The sequence below is a fragment of the Babylonia areolata genome, chromosome 11, assembly GCF_041734735.1.
Source record: "Babylonia areolata isolate BAREFJ2019XMU chromosome 11, ASM4173473v1, whole genome shotgun sequence".
Classification (NCBI taxonomy): domain Eukaryota; kingdom Metazoa; phylum Mollusca; class Gastropoda; order Neogastropoda; family Buccinidae; genus Babylonia; species Babylonia areolata.
Genome location: NC_134886.1, coordinates 32,801,930 through 32,809,429, shown reverse-complemented (window position 1 = coordinate 32,809,429; position 7,500 = coordinate 32,801,930). Strand labels below are relative to the sequence as shown.

Genomic DNA, 7,500 nt, shown 5'->3' with positions numbered 1-7,500 from the left:
TATATATATATGTCTACACACACACACACACACACACACACGTATATATATGATATATATGATGATGTTATTTCTAACACACAGAAAGACAGACAGACAGAAACACACACACACACACACACACACACACATACACATTTTATATATATATATATATATATATATATATATATATCTACACACACACACACACACACATATATATATATATATATATATATATATATATATATATATATGTCTATCTGTCTTTCTGTGTGTTAGAAATAACATCATCATCTTCAACCATAACAACAGCCACAAAAACAATAACAGCAACAACGATTACAACAATCTCTCTACTTATCTACAAGCACACACACACACAGACACACACACACACACACACACACACACACACACACATACACACACACACACGCACGCACATATGTGTGTGTCCGTGTGTCTATGTGTCCGTGTGTCTGTATGTGACTGTAGTAGTTGTAGTCTTCAGTTTAACGTCTTTCCACTTAAGCAATATTAGATTAACACACACAATAAAAAGAGAAAATAAAAGGCGGGAAGGGGGTGGGAGGATGGGGACGTGGGGGGGAGAAGGCAGTATTGGGCAGTGGGTGAAGAATGGTGTGTGTGTGTGTGTGTGTGTGTGCGCGTGCGCATGTGTATGTGTAGTGGGGAAAGATACAGAATGTGACTGTGTCTGTGTGTGTTTGAACGTGCTTTAGCGTTTGGCTGGATGTCTGTATACGTTATGGATGTTGGTTTTTCATTTTGTGATTAAATGTTTTACTCATCGGGTTTCACATTGTGCAGTGCAATTGAGAATGCTCTGCATGATGGGTGTTGTGTGGATTGGATTATTATTGTTGTTATTACCTTTGATGTGGTGTCTAGTTATGATTTATCATGTTTGCTTCTTCTTTTGATCAACCTACTGTGATAAGAAAACTGTAGGGAGAGCTGGACAGTACAACGTCTTCAGAGAAGAAGCCCTCCTCAATCAAGTGTTTCGGCCCACATATTTCAATGGATTATACAGATATGGTTTTCTTTTTATTCGATTAGACGCTGTATAGATAAACTTATTATCATTATTATCTGTGCTGTGGCGGGGCTGTAAGGAAATCGGTAGCTTTGCTCATTCTTCTCCAGACGGTGTTGCACAGTTTGGGGGCCTGGCCCGCTCTTCCTTGAAAGATACCTTCATCTTCACTGAAATCCTGGTACTGGTCTAGGTTCTGTTTGCTCCATTGTCCAAACTGATATCGTGCTTCAGAGTGCCGTCTGTCTCTCACCTCAATGTGAAGACGTCGATTTCCTCGTGGAATATGCTCCCTCTTTCCCTCCGCGGTTGGGTTTCTCTGTCATCCTTCAAATCTTCTCTTAAAACTACTCTTTTTACATCCTGATTGGCATCTCGATTTCATTCCTCTCCAGTTTGTGTGTCCCTTCTGCGTGTGCGTCTGTTGTGTGCGTGATAAGAGAATGGCAAAATCGTGGTGGAAGTGGTGACTGTCCCTTGATGCCTGTGCGGTTTCGTCCCAGTATACTTGTCCTATATGTATTCTTGTTTTTGTAAGCGCTTAGGTCTTTGGTAAGATTAAGCGCCATAAATGCCCATTATTATTAGTATTAGTATTATTTCGAAAATGAGCGGTCTTGCCCTGCTCTCGGTGGCAGTCTACCAATTCCCTTTGAAGACGGGTCAGTTTAGATGTCACTCTTATGTCACTAACCCTCTTAACCCTCTGTCTGGTAGTATCGCCATTTATCTTCTTTCCATTGACAAAACTGTACAAGCAGTGGGCGGGGTTCATTGTTGTACTGTGCACGGCTCAGCCTGAACATTCGTTCGGGGTTCGAGATCTACCACTCCTCAGATTCGGCAACGTGAAAAGTTTAACACATTCACTACCACGCACCAGTACCAGTACCTCAAGGAAGCGTCACTGCGTTCGGTCAAATCCATATACGCTACACCACATCTGCCAAGCACATGCCTGACCAGCAGCATAACCCAACGCGCTTAGTCAGGCCCTGAGAAAAATAAAATAAATGAATAAATAAATAAATAAATAAATGCGCACCAATGCTTGTGTAATTCTGCACCTGGTCTGATTTCCACGATCCCGAAAATCTTCAAGTTTCGTCGCTTTGCTTCTTTCCCTCTGTCGTCCACCTTCTTTTCTATTCTGTCCAGTCTTTGAAATATACATTCTCTTGTCTTCTAGGAATTCCTCTATGTTTTCCCTGTTCTTCTGTGTTTTACTGTTCGATTTTTTTTTTTTTTTTTTCAGAACTGCTTCGAAACGCTAGAAGACAGAGAGAGAGAGAGAGAGAGACAGAGACAGAGACAGACAGACAGACAGACAGACAGAGACAAAGAGGTTTGATTTTTCTACCTTTGACATTTTATTGAATAAAGAAAACAACAACAAACATCTTGTGCAGAGACAAATCAAAGCGTTTTCGCACCAGTCATTCACACACATGCATAACTCTAAAACTGTAGAAACTAAATACAAGGAAGAGGCAGGCAAGGAATGTGATATGGTTGGAAAAAAAACAACAACACGATTTTCTGTTCTTTTTGTCTTGGCAATGGAGACAACTGAAAGAAATCAAACAAAAGTTCTCGCACACGCAGGCGTGCACCACACACGCTTACACAGACGCACACACACACTTACACCACCCCTACACGCACACGCACACACACTCACAAACACACAAGCGCACACACACACACACACACACACACACACACGAATTCTGATGAAATAAGGCAACTTTTATTTATTTATTGCCTACATTTTGAAAGCAGGTTTTGCATTCGAGAAAGTTTGGTCCAAGAAGACACCAACGGTCTGTTTCCGTGCAGGCCTATACACTGAAACAATCCGGAATGGTGAAAGCCATAAGAGATGGAATTAACAGATAAGATAGTGGTGTTGATGCTTGATAAATCAAAATTAAAAATCATTTTCACACATTTGCTCCCTAGTACATTGAACAGTGGTTGGTGATATAACTTATAGCGGATTTGTGTGAATGTTTTGAAGAAAACCGATTGTGTATAGTGTCTTGTCACACATCAAAATGTGACCCCACAAATCTATATTAATCATGATTAAGTTTCTAAAAAGTACTAGTTTTGATCAATTCAGTTTGTTGGTAACATCCATGTTAACGTCAAACGTAGGTAATGACGTATGTCATAGACAAAACGTCACAAACAAGACCCTCTCCTGAGGAAGCCCCATGGGCGAACATTATTTTGAGAGGTAAAACGAAAGGGGGAAATCAATTTCTTGTGTTTTCTTTTCAGCTTATCAGAGAGAGAGAGAGGGAGAGAGAGATATTGTTTATTGCCATTGACAAAACTATCCTTTGGCAAGTGGGGGAGGGGGCGTGGGGGGATGTATGAACAAAAGAATAACTGCGATTTACAGAGAAATTAACACATTGCTAAGAGTAAAAAGAAAATCAACAACAAACAACAACAACAGCAAAATGATAAAATACAACATATTGCTAAGATAAAAAAAAAAAAAATTTAAAAAGGGGGTGGGGGGGAAAGCTCGACCATCCAACTTTCTACAAAGTCATTCAGAATGAGAGAGAGACAGAGATAGAGAGATCGCACACACTTACAGGCACACCCAAAAGTAACACAGGAAATTGCAGCATTCCGTTGGAAAGACGCAGAAATGATGTTTGCCACGGCAACCTCTTCGGCTTTGTTCACAGTGGTGCACACAGGGAAAATCAGAACACAACAATCACTGTATAAAACCATGAACAACACTATCGTCCGTGCATTCTCTCTCTGTCTCTGTCTTGTCTTGAAGACAGTACTACTACAACAACTACCAATATTACTGCGACCACAACTACCGGCATTAGTACTACCACCAGTGCAACAACAACAACTACCATTTATGATAATAATAGAAAATAAGAATCATCATATGCATCATCATCATCACAATCATCATCACAATCATCATCATCATCATCGATATGTTCATGGTTTTTTGGTTTTTTGTTTTCCAGAGCCTAAGCGCGTTGGGTTACACTGCTGGTCAGGCATCTGCTTGGCAGATGTGGTGTAGCGTATATGGATTTGTCCGAACGCAGTGACGCCTCCTTGAGCTACTGAAACTGAAACATAGCATCGCACACTGACTACCGACAGAATGTTCAGCTCGAGTCCATGCAGGTGGAGTGATGGCCTAGAAGTAACGCGTCCGCCAAGGAAGCGAGAGAATCTGAGCGCACTGGTTCTAATCACGCTGGCAGTCGCCAGTATTTTCTCCCCTTCCACTAGACCTTGAGTGGTGGTCTGGACGCTAGTCATTCGGATGAGACGATAAACCCGAGTGCAACATGCATTTAGTGCACATAAAAAAAAGAAAAAAAGAAAACACAGCAACAAAAGGGTTGTCCCTGGAAAAAAACTGTAGAAAAATCAACTTTGATAGGAAAAATAAAATTGCTGGCAGAAAAAAAATACAAAGAAGGGTGGTGCTGTCAGTGCAGTGACACGCTCTAGCAGCCCGAATTTCACACAGAGAAATCTTGTAATTTTTTTTCCCCCGTAGCTGGCTCCTTCCCAGACATGAGCCTTGTGAGAGCCGTCAAACGGTTAAACTGTGCAGAAGATGGGGTAGAAAAAACGTTGACAATGAAAAACACAACAGCCACAAAAATAGTGATAGCAACAATATTAAAGTTTTATGTGGAGAACTAGGAGGAGGGGACAGATTAATGAACACACACACACACACACACACACACACACACACACACGCACGCAAGCACGCACGCACACACACACACTCAAACACCAACACCCACACCATTCCAGAACTGTTGAGAAATCTGTTTAGCAGAATGCCATATTCAATCGCTGCCGAGAGCCAGAAAACACCGCACAATGTTTGACCAAACAAAACAACTTTTCTCCTCACCTCCGGTTGAGACTCTGAACTGAAGCGATATCTGAAAGAAGGAGAATACAAAACATTAAATCATACCAGTCTGCTGCAAGTCTTACTCACTGAGATATAATTCCTTTCCCACATGTCACTTTGCTATCACGTACAGTTGACAGAAATACGGACAAGTTCTTTTCAATTAATGTTTAAAATCCATGTTAAACATGATCTCCCTGCCTGTCTCAACTCTATGGACATCAACGCGATGGGCATCAGCTGTGGTTCAGTGCACACGGTTTTGACTGACAGGGAAGAGTAAGCTGTCTGCAAGATGGATGCCCAGAATGCTAACGTCAGATCAGAAGCTGGCCAGACTTGAAACTTCAAGGGATGTTCGGGCCAGTTTCCATGCCTACCAAGCTAGTTTCTTTAGGAGAAACGTGGGTTCTGTCCTGTCTTCAACATTTCTACGTTTATTGTTGTAGATCATTATCTGATTTGATTTAATTCTTCGATGAATTCCAGTACATATTTCTAAAACGATTTTGTCGCCTATATCATAACCATACTTATTTAAGTGCTATTGGAACTACTAAAATTAGGATTCATGAAAAAAAAGGAATGAAAGAAAAAAAAGTTTAAAAGAGAAGAAAAAATATTTTTTGCCATTGGAGAAGCCCTACGAAAGCCAGGATTAAAAAAGCCAAGAATGAAGACACCTTTGTTGTCCCAATCCTAAGAGATTTGAATAGGCCACATCTCTTTGAAAGGTCATGGCTCCCCCCTCCCTCCCCCGTCTCTCTCTACAAACACTGAACAACTTACTGGTAATGTCAGCCCCAACTGAAACCAGGAGCAGACAAAGAACGAAGAAGGTACCAAACAGCATGATGCTGCAGTTAGTGATCTGAATCTTCGCGTTGAGATGAAAACTGTCAGACCCTGAAGTTCGTGACGCGGCGAATGACGACGAGGCACAGCCACTCTATCTATATACAGCTTGTCGATATGACGTCACAACTGTCACGTGCCTGAGGAGGTCCACGTGAAACATATGACAGTATGCATGATGTCACAACTGTGACGTGGCTGAAAAGACCACGTGGAACATATGGCAACCTGCTCAATATCCAATAGGAGGACTTGCAGTGATATACCCCAGATTTTGTTTTGCTTTCCTTCAGTGAATTTTTACATGGTTATATGACCGTGTGATATCGACGTGTGCATGGGGTGACTGGTGATAAGCGTTTCTGATGAAATATGTTGGAACTCCCGTTAAAGTGTGAAATTGATCCATTTCGTCTGGACAGGGTGTTGTTAGGTTTTCGTTTGTTTCTCTTTCACAGCTGTGTGAGTTACTTTGCTGATCTTTGTTACTCCGTTTCCTTTCCTTTCCGTGTTTGAGGAGTCCATTATTCATTGTTCACCCTCTGACCACAGCAAAGGAAGGGGCCGAGTTCATTCTACTTTTCCAAATGTTTACCATCCAAAAACACCTGTATGCCAAGAATGAATTTGCCAAAATTAATGAGGAGTAGTGCTTTCTTACCACTTGCAAGGTTTGTTGGGTTTTTTTTAAGTGTCAACATATGTTCTTTCTCCAGTTTCTATGAAATCCATTCATCATCAACTTTTGAATGCCGCTCCTAATCGGGATTTTCAGCCGAAGAAGTCCTGAACCGAAGTTGCTGGATTATGGAAAGAGGAGTTGATCATCTGATTTAATTCTTTATCTGTTTTAGACCAAAAGAGTTGATTAGTCCATAGTTCCATATGATTTATTAAACGTCATCTGTCTAAGCCTTTCGCCCAAACCCACAGGATCCAACGAGTGTTGGACAGCCAGCTGTTGTGTTGAACATAAAGGACAGAGAAAGAAAGAAGAGTGGAATCCTTCAGTGTGGGTCACATTAATTGATCGCAAAAAGTGCAGTTTCGCCCTGAATGAATGGGGTTCTTCAGCCTGTCATGAACTGTTGGCTCCGTCGTGACGGGCGCAATAGCTGAATGGTTAAAGCGTTGGACTTTCAATCTGAGGGTCCCGGGTTCGAATCACGGTGACGGCGCCTGGTGGGTAAAGGGTGGAGATTTTTACGATCTCCCAGGTCAACATATGTGCAGACCTGCTAGTGCCTGAACCCCCTTCATGTGTATATGCAAGCAGAAGATCAAATACGCACGTTAAAGATCCTGTAATCCACGTCAGCGTTCAGTGGGTTATGGAAACAAAAACATACCCAGCATGCACACCCCCGAAAACGGAGTATGGCTGCCTACATGGCGGGGTAAAAACGGTTATACATGTAAAAGCCCACTCGTGTGCATACGAGTGAACGCAGAAGAAGAAGAAGAAGTTGGCTCCGTCAGTTTATGTATATCTGTGGGCTGTAAAAAATGTAGTGTTTAGGCACTGATATTTTACATGTAGAAATAGATATGTTTAATGCTGAATTCGTTGTTTCATGATTACGATGGTAGCCGTCTTTTATTCTTTTTATTTTATTCGATAAACTTAATACTTTGGCTTATTTTATAATACTGTAGGAATAAATGT

At 41.4% G+C, this 7,500-nt stretch overlaps 1 long non-coding RNA gene across 1 annotated transcript; it reads right to left on the bottom strand.

Annotated features, from left to right (window-relative positions):
- Positions 1 to 2,810: 2,810 nt before the first annotated feature.
- Positions 2,811 to 5,891, bottom strand: LOC143287369 (uncharacterized). The gene is made up of 4 exons (XR_013055945.1): positions 5,769 to 5,891; positions 4,977 to 5,007; positions 3,658 to 3,741; positions 2,811 to 2,893 (listed from the first exon to the last, which is right to left on the bottom strand). It is a non-coding gene; the product is annotated as an uncharacterized LOC143287369 (long non-coding RNA).
- Positions 5,892 to 7,500: the final 1,609 nt, after the last annotated feature.